Source organism: Pogona vitticeps, chromosome 1, assembly GCF_051106095.1.
Source record: "Pogona vitticeps strain Pit_001003342236 chromosome 1, PviZW2.1, whole genome shotgun sequence".
Classification (NCBI taxonomy): domain Eukaryota; kingdom Metazoa; phylum Chordata; class Lepidosauria; order Squamata; family Agamidae; genus Pogona; species Pogona vitticeps.
The window spans coordinates 97458112-97477535 of record NC_135783.1 but is presented as its reverse complement, the minus strand read 5'-3'; the positions used below and the strand labels follow the sequence as shown (position 1 = coordinate 97477535).

The following is a 19424-nucleotide window of genomic DNA, read 5'->3' as shown; positions in this document are numbered from 1 at the left end:
TCACTCTCAAATCAGCCTTCTCAGCCACACTAGAGGCTGTTCCAAGTCCTCGATACAGAGCACATTACCATAGTCTCTCGAGACTGAAGGATGCCTAAGAGAATGAGTACTGTATACACAGATGATGTACATCATTAAAAGACAATGTTTAAAGCTAAAAACACTATGGACATATTTAAAAGAAGCAAAATACCCCTCTTAGAAATGGGAAACACAAGCAATACTAAAGACACAGTCAAAGCAGTGATGCATAACAATCTATCTAAAAAGATCATGCTCAGGCAGCCCTAGTCTTTGAGGGAAAGTGATTTACCTGTCACTTCTTCCTGGGCTGCCCTGGAACTGTGCAGCTTGCTCAAAGCTACAGAGGTTGGCTCCTTGACAAGGCACAGTTGGGAACTGAACTCCTGGCCTCCATCTTCATAGCCCAGGTACCTACTTCACCAAGCTATCCAGACTGCTCATGTACCTATACTGTGCAGTTATAGGAGTTTAATACCCATTTTAGCTGCCATTGTTCCACTCTATGAAATTTTGGGATTTTTAAAATTTTGGACAGGTATTTAGAGTTCTCTGCTGTGGTCCAGGGGAGTGCACTAAAGCTCTCTAGTGGTGAATTCTAAGTACTTCACCAAATGGCAAATCCCAGGATGTCATCGGATGAAGCCGTGTCAATTACAGTAGCATCAAATAGCTATAAATGTGTTTTGCAGATACACAGTGAAATTAAGGCCCTCTTTAAGGAAGCGTGGGGATTTCAGTTCTTTTCGGCTGCAACTCCCAGAGTTTGCTTGGAATTCCCTGCAGGCAGAATCCTGGGAGATGCAGCCCAAAAACAGAAGTAGTTTGAAGAGGAGCTTTTCTCACCTGTGTGGGGGCCTCCATCGCCATTGTATTGTATGGGCCTTTCAAGAAGATAAACTATTCCTGGTTGTGGTGCCTGGCAAGGATTCAGGACAGACTCAAGGTACAGTATCATCCTATGGGTAGTTCTTTTGAGAGCCTTCCTCTAAAAGGTTTCATAGCTCATAGGCTACCAATCCCATGGGCGAAGGTTTTCACGGCCGGGATCTAATGGTTGTTGTGGGTTTTTTTGGGCTCTCTGTTTTGCCAGTCTCTGTGGCCAGCATCTTCAGAGGACAGCACTCTGTCCTCTGAAGATGCCGGCCACAGAGACTGGTGAAATGTTAGGAAGAATAACCTTCAGAACACGGCCAAAGAGCCCGAAAAACCCACTACAACCGATCCCATGGGCCTTTGCCACTCCCAGGATGAATTTCGTTTCCTGGAAGGCCAATATAATGGCAACAGAGGCCCACATGAAGGTGAGGAGTATTTTCCCTCCAGCTATAGTGGGTGTAGTATAATAGGGATAACTTGAAAGCGGTTGGTCTGTGCCACAGCTATCTTAACACTTGCTTGCTGTTATATGTTGTCAGGTTGCAACAGACTTACAATGACCCTATGAATTAATGCCCTGCAAAAGGTCCTATCATTTAAAAACTATGCACACTCAAGGCTGTTGCTTGGTTTACTGCATTAATTTCATTTTAGGTAGCCCTCAGTTCCTACTGCCTTCTACTTGTTCTAGCACAGTTATCTTCTCCTGTGGGTATACTTGCTTACTCAAACGTGATTTATTTTTATATTCAGTGTATACCCTTCCCTTCTTTAAAGGCAGTTAACAATAGCATGTAAATAACAACAGTTATATTCAAAGTATTGAATAGTGTTGAATAAATATTCATGCCAATAAAAACATCAAAGAAAAATAGAAAGAAAACCGACACCCAGATATACTTCAGACCCACTTCGGCAGCATCATATATAGCCTTCTTCAAGCTTGTCTCAGTAGACAGGCTGCCAGTGGAAACTGAGTTAGCCTTGTTTCTCTTGGCAGCAAATTCTAAAGTCCCAGAGCATCCACTGAGAAGGCCTTTCTCAAAGATCTCTGAAGTCCTATTTTGTTCAAAGGAGCTGGCTCTCAGGAAAATGGGCATAGTCAACATACTTATTAGGCAGTAAACTGCCTCAAGGACACTGGAACTTACTTCTCAGTAAATACAGATAAGGTTTATAGTGTACATGGTTCCAGACGGTCTGGTAACAGATCATCCATAATATGGTATAATGTTAAAGTGAACTATTTTCATTGCACGATATGGACTGTATTCTCTGGTCGTAATCTACGAGAACTTGAGACTGTGGTCCTGTATGCAGGAGTAAGCACCACTAAACTGAACAGGACTTCCTTGCAATATATTTCCTTGATGAACAGCCTGTGTACTTCAGCCCCAGCAATAAAGCAGTAATTACAGTTCAAGCTAATTTGCATTTTGGTACACTAACTGCCTACAAGTAACTGTTAGTCCCAAGTACTCCTCACCAGCGGTCTATTTGTTACAGCTTTTCCAAAAGAAATTTGCTGCTGCAGAGTGTATGTATATTTACATGTTAAGTCCCACAATGTTCTATCAGGCAGATGTACAACCCTATTCATGTTCAGTCATGTTTCCCACATATGTATGTAGACAATTGCAGCCATAATAAGCATTCCTCATTCCAGCAGATTTGCCCAGTGTAGGAGCAAGAGGAGGGAAAGTGTGATAGCAATGCCAATTTTATCCATCTCTTTAGGCACTGTAAGGCAAGTGCTAGCATGGCAACTAAGGGACATCTGGTGCTTTACAATAGGGCACCTTAAGCGTATTTACGGTACTCAGAAGTGAGAGTCAGGCTGCAACTGTACTACCAAGCTGAATCACTTCAATTCCGCTTTCCCGCAATTTGACTTGCAGCCAGTATTATGGTTGAATTTGCAGTCAGTGATCACATCGGGGCTGCAGATTGACTCCAGACTTCAATGTTCATAAGCAATATGTTGTGATTTGCATTTCAGCCCACAGCCCCTCCCCCTTCCTTCCTTCCTTCCTTCCTTCCCCATGTCTTTCCTCTGGCCCCATCTCTGCAGATCCTTTCATGGTTCACTGTCAAGCCACTTGCTTTTGAAAGGGTTTGTGCCATGTTCCAGAAAATATGGCAGCATTCCAAGATTGTGCAGAAATACCATATACCACATAAACATCTTTTATTTTGTCTGGGTTGTTTCTGTTTTGTTCGTTTTTATTTTTACCTTCCTCATCCAGGGGTGATCCACCAATAAACTGGTATATCAAAGTAGTGATAAGGTAATAAGGTGATCAAGTGGTAATGTATATATTCAAAAACTTGAAACCTTTTTGGAGTATGATGGGGAGAAGAATGTGGGGGCAGTTGCTCCTGTGGTTGTTGTTTTTTAATACCACCACACCTCAACTGCCTGCATCACTGAAACATCACCCACAGACAATGGCCCTCATCTTTACAAGAATCAACTGATCATATGTGAAAGTTATTTCAAATCATTCCAGCTTGGAAAAAGTAGAAACCTCAGCGGCAGAGGGGGAGGGAAGCCACCTTGGAAGCCCAAAGAGCTAGACTGATTTGAATTGGCCTTTGTGTTGTGTTAAAAAATAATTTAAATCCATCCATTTTATAAGCAGAACGAGTCTTATGGTGTAATTGCAGCCTCACTCAGCGCAATGGGACTGACTCATGGACGTGATTACTATTAGGGCCAAGTCCTACAGTTCAGTGGAGCTTATGCCTACTTACAGGGACAAAAGATCATGACTCTAGTTCCACTGTTTTTTTTTCAATCTTCTCAAAAAGTCATCAAGGTGGCAATGCTAGGCATATGCTTTCGAAATAAGTCCTACTAAAGTTAGTGAGGCTTACTTTAGGGCAAGCATGCTGAGCTGCAAGATGTCACATTATATATGACTGCCAAGAATTATTTTCCCCATCCTTCTCAATCAGGACTCTGTCCTTGTGTGGCAAGAAGGAAGGAGTAGATACTGGCTTTGGCAGTGGTCTTGTGTTAGTCTGGACCAGATTGAAGCAACATTTCCATTGGATCCACTAGGATTGACTGATAGGGAATCAGTGGGCAGAGATTTTGGATGTCTTGTGTGTCTCTCTCTTCCTCTCTCAGATTATGAGAGTGTTAAGGGCCACGTAGGCTAGAATACATATTCAGATTTTAAATTGCTCTTTTCCTTGCAATATGCTAAGAAAATGTGTTTGTGTGCACATCTAAACAAGTAGGTCTTGCAAGCCATATTTAGTTCCCAGGTAAATGGCAACTGGGTTGCAGCCATAAAGGCAGTTTTGGCTTTAAATATCATGAGCTTATCATGTCTTAAGGCACAGTCATATGCAGGTTTCCTTAGGAAAACATTGAGTTTGCTCCCATGTAAGTATTTTTTTAGCATCACAGTGTTAATTATACCGAAACAGGAGCTTGCATATTTGTGCTACCTTTTAAGACAAATTCCTCACAAAGTAGCTTTCACACAAGCACAGCAGTTAATATACACAGTACATAATACAGTAATACAATACAAAAATACAGTTCTTCAAAAGATTCTAATTGAACAGTGTAAATCTGTTACAAATAATTCAAACAATCTTTTTAAAAGCTGCAGAATTTTCTTCTAAAAAATTCAGGACGGTGTGTTTTTTTTCTGCAGTCTACTAGTACTCCAAAAGTCTAATAATCAGGTTCAGGTACAAGTTATGGGGTGGAGAGGCAGGAAGTGGTTACCTATATAAATGAATTGCAACACTGCAAACCTACATTTGAGTTACCGGAAGGTCCTAATGTACTCTCTTTAACTTTCTGTCCCATGCCGCTATTGAAGGTGAAGGAACTCTATTCTGTTTTGCATCTGGGCATCCTTTTTGTATCTAAATGCTCTCAGCTACTAATGAAGTGAAACCCTTAACAGTAAAAAGAAGAGAAGCAGGTCCAATTAACTGTGCTTTTGGACTGAGTTGATTGGAACATACAGATATTTCAAAGTGGTGCTCCTTTTGACGGGAGAAGCAAACACAAAAACCTAAATCATGGAATAGTTCTCTAGCTAATTTCACCTATAATATGGTAGAGATTTTCAACTTTCTACAAAATAGAAGGTTTTGGAAGTTACATTATGATGATGGGAGTGAGATGGAGGAGTACTGAACACTTTCGGAATACAACAAACAGATATACTCACAGTATCTTGGACAGGAAAAAAAGCCACTATTAATCTAAAATCAGGAGGGAGGGATAGGATCAGGAGGCGTTTAGGAGCTTCTGCTCCTAAACGCCTGAATACTGTAAATGACACTTGCACTATGCAGGCATGTATCTGAACACAGGTTTGCTCTTTGACTTACAGGGATTAGTCAGAGCTAGTAACTTTTTAGTCTTATTATGTAAATTCATGCTGTGACCATCTTAAAGAACCACATTATTAGCCATGTCCTAGTAACCTCTAAGCTTGATTAATGGAAATGCCATTAAAGAGTATTCAGATGTCACATATGTAGCAGAATGCTTGTAAGTAACTCCTGGAAATAATATATTGCCTCAAAAATTTTCCCTGATGCTCATCAGTTTCTGAGCTGAAGACATGGTGCTGGCTTTGTGTAAAAAATCTAGGGTTCAGTTTGTCTCATGAAGAAACTCTATCCATGTAACCCACCTGTTACATACAGCACTGATGTTACCTGTCTGTCATAGGTTTGGAGGGAAAGTTCCATCCTATGGGGAGTGGAAGGCGGGACATCAGGAGGAGGGGCTGTACTGTATAAATATGTGATGCCTGGGTGGTGAAAGAGAAGATGCTGAGAGACACTGGGTTGTGACGAAGCAGCAGCTGGGAAGAAGAAGCTGTTGTGGGAGTCTGTGTGTCAGACAGGGTACTACTGTGTGTCAGAGTACCAACCTGATAGGTTCAGGTGTCTGTTGGTTAGCCAGAACTGATAGGTTCAGGGTCTGTGCTTCAAGTTAAGGGTTCTGTGTGAACCAAACTGTATGCTTGTATGAGTGAGAATAAGCCACGTTACTTTATGTTATTCACCTGATTGTTTATTATGCCTGTGTGTATTTAAAATAAACCTTATTCTTTTTATTGTTTAAAAATCCATCCCTGGTCTGTGTGACTTCTTACAGGGAATGGTTGGTGGCAGCTTAGTGTAACTGTGTGACATATCCCAGTAGGTCTGGGTTTGTCACATTGATTGGTGTCCAGCGTGTGGGATACGACTGGTCCAGTTGTCCAGCGGTCCAGCAAAGCCTTGGCAAGTGTGCCCAGAGCAAGGGGGGTCTAGTCAGGGACAGTCTGAGGCGCGTAGGTAATCTTCTAGGTGTACCTCACGGGGAGGTGCGCTAGTAGAAGAACGTGCCAACTGGGGAGACTTAGATTAAGGTGCTCTGAGGCAGCCTAGTTTTGGCGGGAAAAAGCTGAGGCAAAACTGCTTAGTAACAGTGAGCTAGCTTGCCAGCTGAGAGGCCCAGCAGAGGGGGGTAGGCTCTGACTCGATACTGTTGCAAGTTTAGTGCTGAAGAACAGCAGCAATCTCTAGGGAGAGCTGGTTCTGAGGCAAGAAGGAAAAAAGTGGTCGTTTTATTTTGAGGCTTGACTTTTAAAGCAGCCTGTTCTGAGGGGGGATTATGCCCTTGACTCGAAGCCAGATGGCCGAAATGAGTGAAGTGAAAGACCCCCAAATTGACCAAGGTTCTGAGGATGAATTTGGCTCAGTGCAGGGTGACAGCACAGGAGAGCAGAACCCAGAACTTAGAAAATTGCTCATAGCCCAACAGCATGAACTGAGGATGAGGCAATTTGAAATGGAGGAAAGGGAAAGAGAAGAAAGGGAAAGAGAGAAACAGCGGCAATTTGAAATAGAGAGAATGGAGAGGGAGGAAAGATTGGAGAGAGAGAGAATGGCGTTTGAATTAAGAAAACTGGAACTGATGAACCAGAACAATAATAATAATAGGGATTCTGAGGGAGGCCAATTGTCTAAGGCTGACCTGAAGAAATTCCCTGTGTACCACAAGGGAGATTGTCCTGAGGTGTTCTTTTCCTTAGTGGAAAGAGCGTTTGTGGACTTCTCAGTGAGGGAAACTGAGAAGATGACCATCATGCGATCTTTAATCAGTGGTAGCCTGGCTGAGGTTTATGCCGAGATGCCTGAGGAACTGATGAAAGATTTTGCAGAGTTTAAGAAACTGGTGTTTGCCAGACATGGGATAAATGCAGAGCAGCTGAGACAAAGATTCAGGTCCCTCACCAAGAAGCCAGAACAGACTTTTACCCAAGTGGGGGCCCAATTGGTGAGGCTGCTTGAGAAATGGCTATCGCAGGAGGGGACAGAGACCTATGAGCAGCTTAAAGATTTGATAGCACTGGAACAGTTCTATTCAGTCCTGCATGGGGAATTGAAATTCCAGGTGAGGGAAAGGAAACCGAAATCTGTGGCAGCAGCCGCAGAGATCGCAGATTTTATTTCTCAAATAAGAAAGCCCTTGGGTGAGGGGAAATCTGTAGGTAGACCCAAAGAAACCTACAGCAAGTACTCTCAGGGACCAGGGAAAAGCCAGCAAGGGGGAGGGGCCCATGGTGAAGGGAAGCCCTCAGACATGAAACTAAGACCTCAGATTTTGGAGGGAAAACCAAAACAAGATGAGAGAGAATCAAAATACACCAGAAAATGTTATTTCTGTCAGGGAAAGGGTCATCTAATCTCAGAGTGTGAGAAATTAAAGCAGCTAAAAGGAATGGTGCCTCAGGAGTCTAGTGGAACCAAGCCAAAAGCTGTGTTCTGTGTCCAGAAAGAGCAAGGCTCAGTGTCACTGAGGGAGCCTGTTGCCATGGCTACTCAGTCTGGAACAGCTACCGCTGCTGATCTGGCTGAGGAAAATGGTCCTCTTGTGGAGGTAAAGCGCTGCTTGCTGGTGAAAACAGATTCTCAGTTGTTTGAGACAGCCGGGGTGGACGTAGGAATACTTGACCGTCAGTATAGGGGGCTGCGGGACACTTGTTCCCAGGTAACCCTGTGCCATCCAGATATCATTCCTAGGGAGTATATAATCCCAAATGAGAGCATGAAGGTGGCAGGGATTGAGGGGCAGGTAATCTCTCTGCCAGTAGCAGAGGTACCTGTCAACTTTCAAGGCTGGAGGGGAGATTGGCGGCTAGCGATTTTATCGACTCTGCCAGCAGCCGTGCTCGTGGGAAATGACCTGGCTGAACATGTGAAACGGGTGCTAGTGATTACACGCTCACAAGCCACCACGGGGACAGTTCAGGGGGGTAATGATGAGCCAGAGACGGAAGCAGAGGGGAGTTCAGAAGCTGTGGTGGAAACCTTAACCACAGACAGCAGATTTGGACAGGAGCAAAAGGCAGACGCCACTCTCCAAAAGTGTTTTGAACAGGTGACTGACGCTCAGCTAACACCTGAAACCCCAGTGAGATTTCTGGAGAAAAAGGGGATTTTATATAGAGAAACCCTGAGGAATATCTCAAAAGGGGGAGATGGGATCAGAAGTCAGCTGGTGGTACCTGAAAAGTATCGCCCCATGATCTTACAAAGGGGTCACTCTGACATGTTTGCTGCACACTTAGGGGTGAAAGGGCCCCTTGATTTGATCAAACAAAATTGGGAGCAGATCACCCAGGATGACCCACAAGACGTTGTGACTTACATAGACACCTTGATGAATGACCTAAGGAGAAATCTAGAGCTGGCAGCAGAAAACCTGCAAGCTCAGAAGGTCAGACAGAAAACATGGTATGACCACAAAGCTAGAGAGAGGCACTTTGACCCAGGGGAGGAAGTGCTTTGGCTTAGGCCCTGCAGAGAGAATAAACTGCAGCTCAAATGGGCAGGACCATATAGGGTCATTTCCAAGATGTCAGACCTGAACTACCTAATAGAGCAGGAGGAGAACCAAGCAAGGAGGGTGGTTCATGTGAATGCCCTAAAACCCTACTACAGAGGTGAACAGAGGGTTTTATTTGCGATAAAAGCAGCTGAGAGTGAGGAAGCTGAATTACCCTTCTGGGAGGGTAGAGGGGAAGTAAAATACAACCCAGAGGAGGTAAAGATCAGTCCTGCACTCACCCAAGACCAGCAGCAAGAACTAAAAATGCTGCTTAGTAAATATCAACAGGTGTTTTCCAACAAGCCGGGGATAGTGAAGGGAGTGATGCATCGGATCCACACAGGGGATGCACCCCCGCAGGCAGTATCCCCATACCGAGTAACGGGACCCTATAGGGACAAGGTGCGGAAGGAGCTGGACGAGATGCTGAGGGAGAACATAATCGTCCCCTCTTCTAGTCCTTGGTCCTCTCCGATAGTCCTTGTGGACAAGCCTGATGGGAGCATTAGGTTTTGTGTCGATTACAGGAAATTAAACCGTGTAACCACTCCTGATGCCTACCCAATGCCCAGGCTAGACAACCTGATTGAAACCATAGGGGGTTGTCGGTTCATCTCATCATTGGACCTGGTAAAGGGATATTGGCAATTAAGAATTGATCCCAGGGATCAAGAAAAGACTGCCTTTTGCAGCCCTTTTGGTCTCTATGAGTTTCGAGTCCTGAGCTTTGGTCTCAGAAATGCACCAGCCACATTCCAAAGGCTGATGGACCAGACCTTGGCAGGGCTCAGTGACTTTACAGTGGCCTACATTAACGACATAGGGATCTTCAGTAATACCTGGGAAGATCACCTATTACACCTGGAGTTAGTGCTGCAGAGGTTAAGTGCAGCAGGGCTAACAGTAAAGGCCAGCAAGTGTCAGCTGGGTAGCCCAGAAATAAAATACTTGGGTCACATGGTAGGGGGAGGAATGATAAAACCCCTGGAGGCCAAAATAGAAGCTGTTCGTGATTGGCCTAGACCCAACACCAAGAAAAAGGTCAAATCATTTCTTGGGTTGGTGGGCTACTACAGAAAGTTCATCCCGAGGTTTAGCGAGATTGCGGCTCCGCTGACCGATCTGACGAGGAAGACGGCTGATGACTGCATCCCTTGGACCAGCGACTGTGAGGCGGCGTTCCAGAGGTTGAAGGAGGCGTTAATCAACTATCCTGTCCTGCGTGCTCCAGACTTCGACCGGGAGTTCATCATCTACACCGATGCGTCTAACAGCGGGGTAGGAGCAGTTCTGTGCCAGGAGGATGAGAATGGTGACCAGCATCCAGTGTCCTACCTGAGTAGGAAACTTCAAAAAGGTGAGAGACATTTGGCAACCGTGGAGAAGGAGTGTTTGGCCATAGTCTACGCGATCCAGAAGGCCAAGCCTTACATCTGGGGAAGACATTTTATTCTGTGTACTGACCATTCACCATTGCAATGGTTAAAGACAATGAAAACCCACAATAGCAAACTTATGAGGTGGGCTTTAAACCTACAGGACTATGACTTTGAAGTGAAGGTGGTCAGAGGGTCAGTGAACTGTGTTGCTGACGCCTTATCAAGAAGACCTGAAGAATGAAGACGGCGAAAGAATATGGACTATGTGTATATATTGATGACAAAAGGTTAAATGTACCTGTTTTTTGAACTTGGTTTGTATGAATAAAGGTAAATTGATGTAATGTATATGGTAAATGTTTAAATGCATAATTGCTATGGTTTAACTTAGAATGTAAGTATAAGTAAGTATAATATGGTATGTATAACTGTTGTTGTGTATTTTATACAGGTTGTTTTTTGGTGAAAAGCACGTTAGCTTTCCCCCTACAAAACAACTTATAAAGAGGGGAGGTGTTACATACAGCACTGATGTTACCTGTCTGTCATAGGTTTGGAGGGAAAGTTCCATCCTATGGGGAGTGGAAGGCGGGACATCAGGAGGAGGGGCTGTACTGTATAAATATGTGATGCCTGGGTGGTGAAAGAGAAGATGCTGAGAGACACTGGGTTGTGACGAAGCAGCAGCTGGGAAGAAGAAGCTGTTGTGGGAGTCTGTGTGTCAGACAGGGTACTACTGTGTGTCAGAGTACCAACCTGATAGGTTCAGGTGTCTGTTGGTTAGCCAGAACTGATAGGTTCAGGGTCTGTGCTTCAAGTTAAGGGTTCTGTGTGAACCAAACTGTATGCTTGTATGAGTGAGAATAAGCCACGTTACTTTATGTTATTCACCTGATTGTTTATTATGCCTGTGTGTATTTAAAATAAACCTTATTCTTTTTATTGTTTAAAAATCCATCCCTGGTCTGTGTGACTTCTTACAGGGAATGGTTGGTGGCAGCTTAGTGTAACTGTGTGACATATCCCAGTAGGTCTGGGTTTGTCACACCACCATTCCTTGTTTCATCATGATTTCATGTAATCCTATAGTTTTAATTTTGGCTTGTGGGGACTTGTAATTCAAGTTTTGGAGGTCAAAGTTCATTATATGTACTAGTGACAAACTTGCAGCGCTTATGGTCACATATGATTCTCTTCAAAAATATCTCTACATGTGATCAGCCAGACCCCGGACAAAGAAATTCTAACCCTAGCCTGGCAGCCCAATAGACAGGCAGAAAGAAGGAGAGAAGGAAGCACTGGATGATGGAAAAGAGGAGAGGGTTGCAAAGAAAGAGAAAGAAGTGGGTGCCCCACATACATTTGACTTTGGCTGTAAAGGTAAAGGTTCCCCTTGACAAATTGTCCAGTTGTGACCAACTCTAGGGCATGGTGCTCATCCCCATTTCCAAGCCATGGAGCCAGCATTTGTCTGTAGACAGTTTCCGTGGTCATGTGGCCAGCACAACTAGACACAGAATGCTGTTACCTTCCCACCATGGTGGTACCTATTTATCTACTCGTATTTTTACATGCTTTGGAACTGCTAGGTTGGCAGGAGCTGGGACAAGCGATGGGAGCTCACTCTATCATGTGGATTCGAACTGCTGATCTTTTGACCTTGCAGCCCAGAGGCTTTGCAGTTTACCTACTATCAATATATGGTTACTAATTGGTATCCATTATACATGCTCAGGCTCAAAACAGACAAAGGTTTCTTAGCCTTGTTATACCTTTTTACTCAGAATTAAGTCCCCCAATATTCAAGTCTAAAATCATCTACCCCACCACAACCCATCTCACTGTCCTGCCATCACTGCCTCACCGAGCATTGATATTTGGCATAAACAACTACCCATTGTTTTAACTGGAAGGATCTCCAGGGGATGAGAAGGGATGAGAAAAATGGGTATGTTCCAAAAGAAACATGCTGTGAGAATTTCCTTTTCCAGAAATGTTGCTGACCAGGCACTAAGCAACAGGAAGAGGTTTCTCCTGCAGTAGGAAAAATGTTATAGCTTCCCCTGCTGCAATGCTTGAAATGCAAGGGATATGTTTGACTGCCACAAATACACAGACCAACAGCTTGATAAGCATTCCCTTGGTTAAAAAGAGAAGCTTGTTTGTTTAGTAGTTGTTGGTTCTTTCTCACGTGGGGGCTCACTTGAAGGTAAGGAGAACACAGCTGGTTCTGTGATACAGGATGAAGAGAGGGTTTCCTTTCCCAGCTCTGTGACCCTGGTTCAGATTGCACCCTCCCCCTTGGTAGATTATTTACCAAGAAAAAATTACTCTGAACATGAAGTTCCATCCAGAGCAGTATGTAGTTGTTTAGCCTTAAGTCTCTCTGCGTTTAGCTGATGTGAGTGAAGTCTGTGTAGCCTTTCACCCAAGCAGCCTGATGTACTGCTAGATAACTCAGAAGCCAGGATGGAAGAGCTGGTCTTTCTGATAGCAGAGGCATACGCCATTCCCCTCAGTCTGCTCCATTCTCTCTTTAAGTCTTGACCATAATCCTCATGGGTGGGGTGGGGGATAGATTTTCCTAGCCACAATATAGCCTGGTGAGGCGCCAATGCAAAATGTGGAACAATTAAGACCCATTAACATTACAAATACAGTAATATGTTCCTGCTGGAGATAAACAATGCTTCAAGGTGTACTTTGTTGACTGTGGAATACTTCTTTCTGGTGCTAGCAAAAAGATCTTCACTTGTTGGAACTGTTGATGGAGAATCCTTGCATTTGAAGATGTACTCCCACTGCTCACAAGTGGCTTTGTGTAAAAAATATGAATAGCTAGACTTCAGTTTGTCTCATGAAGATTTTGTCTCATGAAGATTTTGGAACATACCCTGCTGCACGTGGCAGTCTCACAGCAATTGTTGTTTACCAGCTATTCTCAAGGAGTTGTTTCAGATCTAGATTTTAAGAGATTCTGGCTCCTGCAGGTGACGTCTAGTGGGTAGTGTATGTTCACACAATATGTTCCAATACTTTTGACATTGTCAGTGATACAATGCAAAATGCGGTAGCCCCATTTCTCATTGTAAAGTGGAAATAAAAGAACCACACTGGTATTCTTACTCTGCTAGTTAGATGACAAATAAGATAAAGGAGGGCAACACTTTGATATAAAAGCAACAGTCTTGTGGCACTTTTAAAACTAACAGCCACATGGTTCTTTGTTGTTTTTATCACAACAGGCTAAACAATGGAGCTATGCCTTTGGAAATTTTAATATAAAGATTTAAACGCTATCTAATTTAAAAGGGAAAAAATAACAGGAAAACCTCCTGTTGCTTTGATACACACACACACACACACACACACACAGAGAGAGAGAGAGAGAGAGAGAGAGAGACCTTTGGGTAGTGTGGGCGGCATATACATTAAATAAATAAATAAATAAATAAATAATAGAGCGAGTGGGATTTTTCATCCTACAGCATGTTTATGGAGCTCCTCTCATCTGTTCTGTGTAACTCTAAAACTCACAGTTTTCAGCAATATAATTTACAGTGCAACCCTATGCTTAATCCTAACCAGAAGAAAGATGCACTGTATTCAGTGGATTATTGTAGTCAGTGGGTCTCATAGTTTTCATCCTTTGTTCTCCACCAGATGCTTCTATTAAGAATAATGAGTAGCCGCTTATACCAACAATAAAAGCTTTTTGAGGCAGTGATGGCAGAACAGAGAGGTGGGATGGGGTGGTGGTTAGGGGATGATCCTACACTTAATTGTCATGACCCTTATTTTAGTCCAGAATTGGAACAAATGTTATTAAATATATTTGGTATCACTGAAGCAAATCCAGAGGTTTCCAGTACTGATGCATCATATTCAGCACATTACATTCAAGTCATTTTTAATGTCTACCTTGACTTCCAATGTGGTAGCTGTGAGTAATGCAGTGTAGTGGACAGAATGTTGGATTAGAACTCAGCAGAATTGGGTTCAAAACTCTGACCCAGCATTGGAAACTCCTTGAGAGGCTGTAATGGTCAAAACACTTCTTGAACTTCTCACATATCTTGTAAACCCTTTAAAAGTCACACACAAAAAAGGAAGTAAGTTGACAGCACGTAGCACAGAACAAATCTAAACAAGGTTATTATTTTGTAACTAAACCAGTCTTCCAGGTTCTTCAGTCAGTAAGCTTTTCCCTTGTTTTTCTTTGACCATTAATTTTATCTTGAATGATCAGCTGTAACAAATAGTACTTTTCATTTCTTATTATGTGAATGAAGAATTCTAGTTTCCTGCATTTTACGTTTTATGATTTGTTGGCCTTTTAAAATTCTCTTTAATATTTCTCCTTCTTGATCTAAAAAAAATAGCATGCTGAAGTAATTCCACATACTTTTATCTTACCAGAACAACTGTATTGGAATAAGGTTCCATATACTTTGGAACTTTATAAATGCTAAACTCCAGATAGCTTCCCCAGGCCGAATCACAACAACAAAGTAATTCCAACAATTCCAAAATAAATCCCTTCCTTTTCTCCTTGTGTCCTTTCCTAACCTTCCCCCAGTCCTGGCAATATGAAACTATGCACACCTATGCATATCTACTCAGAAGTAAGTACCACTGAGGTCCATGAAACTTATTCCAGAACAAGTTCTAAGACTGCAGCCTCAGTCATACACATACTCTCCCAGTGTTTCCTCCAACAGCATATAAGGGAGAAACTTCCAAAGAAATAAGCTCTCTTTACAAAATGACGGGTGCTGAACCTGAAGTGTCTTGAGATTTCAGCTCTGATTTAGACTTCCTTTACTCTTCTTCCAGGCATATGAAGCCTGCTGTGGTGACCCAGTGGTGAGAGCAATCAGATTTTTGATTGCTTCACTTATGTCATCAGCCTTGCATCCTTGTCCTAAAAAGCAGCATTAAGTCCTTGTTCAGATTAGACCTGGAAGCAGAAGCAGGCAGGGGAGAAGCAGGACACAGAAAGAGAGATAACATGCCTAGCTTACAGGAATAGGGACTCAGGACTCACTGTCAAGTCAGATGTTAGTAGCACTGATGGCTCGACTTGGGTTTCTTTTTCAATGATTCAGACTTGACTTGCAAATCGGAACCCATCCACCTCTTCCCTTCTTCTGGGGAAAAAGCTTGTTTTGAATCGGGACATGGGGCTTGGTACCAAAGACTCAGACCCAAAGATTTGCCAACATCCCTACTAGCTTACATAACTTCTGTCTCCCGTATCCTGAATGTCCTACAAACCACTGACTAGTGTTGATTGATACTGTCATCTCTAGGCAGATTGAATTCTATTGGTTGTATGTATATATTTAAAAAGCTTTACATCCTGCCTTTCTCCCCAAAAGGACCCAGTTCATTGAAGGAACATTTCTGACCCTGTACCAAACAATGTGATTCTGTGTTTTTAAGTCTATCCATTTTTGAGACACTATCCATTTTTTGTTACTTTGTCTAGTCCTAGAGATGTGCTAATTTTGTAATGAATTCCAGTGGGATCCACTATCCTAAGAATGCTGTTTTCAAGGAAGCTGTGCTTGCCTTTTCTCCTACTTTCTTTCCTGTGATTCAGGATTTTCCACTTAAGATGGCCCCATGTATTTTTCCAGCACATACCTTCTCTCTCAAACATTCTTATTTGCTCCGTTTCTGTGTTCCTCCTGTGTTTTACTGAGTTCATTAACTCTTATCCCATGTTTGTCACTATTCCTCAACACCTACTCTGGGGCTGCCCTCAAATCATTTTATTCACTGCAGGTTGACAACCGGGACAACAGTGGGTGGTCACAAAGGAGTAAATTACGACAAAGGATGCTGATACTGTTGGAGTTACTTCTGCCTTGTATGCTGCCTTCAGTAAGTTTGGCTGGGAAGGGCCTTTCTTTCTGGGCTGGGGTGACCATCAATCAATCCAGCAGTAACCAATTGTTCCTTCCCTGCCTTTGATTTCAAAGACGACCCCCGCCTCTCTGCTCTATGTCTTTTCCCCTCTCTTTTTACTCTGCTGGTGGTTTGTGTGCTGTTATGCAATTAGCAGCTGATGAAGTTAGAATGTAGTGTTTGCTGGAAGCAGGCTGTGAATCTGTTGAGGCCTGTTGCTCTATGGAAGTGGTTGCTAGCCTTGGGACCCCAGAAGTTCTTGGACAACAATTCCCAGAAATCCTGGCCCGCCCAGACAGTGGTGAAGGCCAATTGATTGGGGAAAACAGGGTTGTCTACTTTGGGAAGACTTGCTCAATTCTGCTCTGTAAGTATCTGCTCTTCTGCTGTGCACCTAGAGTTTTTTTTTTAGCCAAAATTCAAAACTCTGCCACAAGACACATGACGCTGATTGTATTTGTTTCCCAGGCAAGAGATACTGTAAAGAGAGAAGAGCATGTTACAGACAGGAGGGGAGAGGAAAGTCCTCTTATCCAGTGTGCCCTTTGGTGAATTGTTGGGTGATGCATCTGTGAGTCTCTCCTATTAAGAGGGGAAAGCACATCCTCCCCCCTTCCTCCACAGAAGATCTTGCTGCAAATCTTCCACAGTAGCACTTTATAAAGCATGATTAATGTCAAATGGGGGCATGACAAGACAGCTGTACTATCTCTGGAGACCGTACTGTCTGGCTAGCCTAGGCCCAAGTTATGTATTTATTTATTTTGCCCCAAGACTGGAAGGGCCTTCCTTCCAGGAGCTGGAAGTTTAAAAAATCTGGAGGAATAAACAGCTGCAGGTCACCATGAAAGTTAAGGTCTTCCTCTCTTTTCAGTGATTCCATCAGGACTTTGGGGACAATGCCCAGGTTCCCCACATGGCAGAATTAACAGGAGGGCCCCTCATTGCTACCAGGCTTGTTTATCATTTTTACCCCTGAGCCGCCACCAATATTATTAATAGTTTATTTATTTTAAATATTTATAACCCACATTTCTCCTCATGGGGCCTTAAGTATTCACAGGTTCAGTTAAATACTGTAGGAATGTTTGAAAGGGGAGTGGTCTTAAAGGGAATGTCAGCTACAAGTGCATGGGGAACAACCTTTTAGCAGCATTAAAGGACTGCAATTTGAGTGGAATTTATAGCTGGCCATCAGTGCAATTGCAAAGGTCACTGAAGGGGCAGAGCTAATTAAAGGAGGGGCACCAGAGAACATAAGAGTAGGGCATGGAGCTAAACGGATTCCTCATAATATATACAGGTCAGTGTTGTGTGAGATTTTTCTGGGTTTGTTTGTTTGTTTGGGGTTTTTTTTGTAAGCACCTTTAGTTTCCCAAAACCTTTACTATTCAGAAGTTGGTTATTGAATTGCCTGTGCTCACAGACTGGAATACTTTAATGGGTAAATTAATAGCTGCACTACTTTTTAAAAAGACGTTTGGCTGCCTTACAGCAAATTGCAAAACTGCTGCACATTTTCTTTCTTTCTTTCTTTCTTTCTTTCTTTTCTACTTACTTACTTACTTACTTACTTACTTACTTACTTACTTACTTACTTACTTACTTACTTACTTACTTACTTACTTACTTACTTACTTACTTACTTACTTACTTACTTATCTGGAATGTACAGACAGACACTCACAAAGCAGTGGCTGGTGACTGCAGAAGCATCCCGGCATGGATAAGCTAATGAATATGCATGGTATGATAAAAATAAAAGGCCACCACCATGATTCAAGCTACTGTGGTAAAACTAGAACTCTTTATTAATTGCAAATTACCAGATGCACATTGCAAGCCCCTTTGGAGTTCATTTGTTTAACAAGTGGTTGTTGTTGTTGTTGTTGTTGTTAGTAGTAGTATTAGTAGTAGTAGTAGTAGTAGTAGTAGTAGTAGTAGTAGTATAACTATTTGTGGAAGAATCCCCTTTTGATTTAGGGAACTTCAGTGTGGTTAAGCCAGTGTAGTGTGGTGGCTGGTTTCTTCAGCAAGACTCGGCTGTGAGAGGTTCTTACAGACATGACACAATGGAAGAGGTGGCCAAACAAATTGCCTGCAGAACTCTTCATAGTTAAGTCTTACTGAAGAAACTAGTCAGCATCTCTGAAGTAAAGTGAACCATTTTGGTGGCATACAGGAGCTGCTACCACTGGTCCAAAAAGGGGAATTTTCCAAAGCTCTCCTCACCAAGCACTTCAGTGGAGCCAAAGGGCTGTAATTTGGCCGAAACTGAGCAAGTAACTCCTCCCAAATCTATATTTTCCAGCTGTACAGAAGCTAATTTTTGGCTTTCTGATCCCATCTGCCATATTTAGGTCTCCACACTTACAATCTGTATATACAGCACAGTACTGTGCCTGTTTACTTCGAAACTGGTTGTACAGGATTCAATGGTTTGTTTAAAATGGTTGTTGTTGCCCTGTACACTATTGTATCATGTCCTTCTCCCATTACAATCATTTTCATCCTAACAGTTGAGCAGCAACCCTAAATTCACTTACCATCTTCCTTTAAAGAAGCAGAACTCCCTTCTGAAAGAAGCTATACCAGGACTGTGCTGCTCCTTGTAATTAACCTTTATGGATTGTGCCTAAAATATTTTCAGGGCTGTTGCAATTTCAGAGCAATGGTTTTTAATTAACAGTTTCTGAAGCCAGTTCTTGGTTTAGGATGACCACATTTCTGGAACACAAGCACTGCAAAGAAAATTCCAGAATCTTCCTTCTGATGCTGTGTTCAGATCAGTATAACTGTAACTCAAAAACTAACCAGTCTGATTTGAAATAAATCTAGTGAAACCCAAGTTTACAGTCATGCTAAAGTATAAATTAATGATGTCACTGTTGTATAGTTTACACACTTACTGGTGCTGCTGTTGCTGCTGCTGACATTCTGCCGTTGTCCTCATGATGACATGGCCCCTTCCCATACTTCTTTGCAGGATAGCTCAAGAAGACTGTGATACTCAGGAATGTTGCCTAACTGAGAAGGCTTTATGGAGCTGAAAACAAGAAATGAAGGAATAGGCACATTGATTCACATATTATTTACAACAAACAGTATCAATAACAATCTTTGTACCAATGGTCCATTTCAGTTGTGTTCTCCACATTGCCTGGCAGCCGATTTCTATTGTCTCAAAAAAGGGATGTTTCCAGGCCTGTATGAGAGATTACAGCTGGGGCCCTTTGCAATTCTTTCCACAGCAGAGACATATAATAACAGGGAACATCTTTGAGAAACCTGATACAAAACACCAGTGTCAAATTTTTCAAATATTCATCCAGTTTCTCAAACAGAAGTCGGACTTAAATTTCCTGGCATTT

General features: G+C 42.7%; 2 long non-coding RNA genes across 2 annotated transcripts; both read right to left on the bottom strand.

The window, feature by feature from the left end:
* Positions 1 to 4393: 4393 nt before the first annotated feature.
* LOC144586706 (uncharacterized) lies at positions 4394 to 13646 on the bottom strand. Its single transcript, XR_013541697.1, has 2 exons — positions 11192 to 13646; positions 4394 to 5570 (listed from the first exon to the last, which is right to left on the bottom strand). It is a non-coding gene; the product is annotated as an uncharacterized LOC144586706 (long non-coding RNA).
* Positions 13647 to 13767: 121 nt separating this feature from the next.
* LOC144586705 (uncharacterized) lies at positions 13768 to 19103 on the bottom strand. Its single transcript, XR_013541695.1, has 2 exons — positions 18963 to 19103; positions 13768 to 14225 (listed from the first exon to the last, which is right to left on the bottom strand). It is a non-coding gene; the product is annotated as an uncharacterized LOC144586705 (long non-coding RNA).
* Positions 19104 to 19424: the final 321 nt, after the last annotated feature.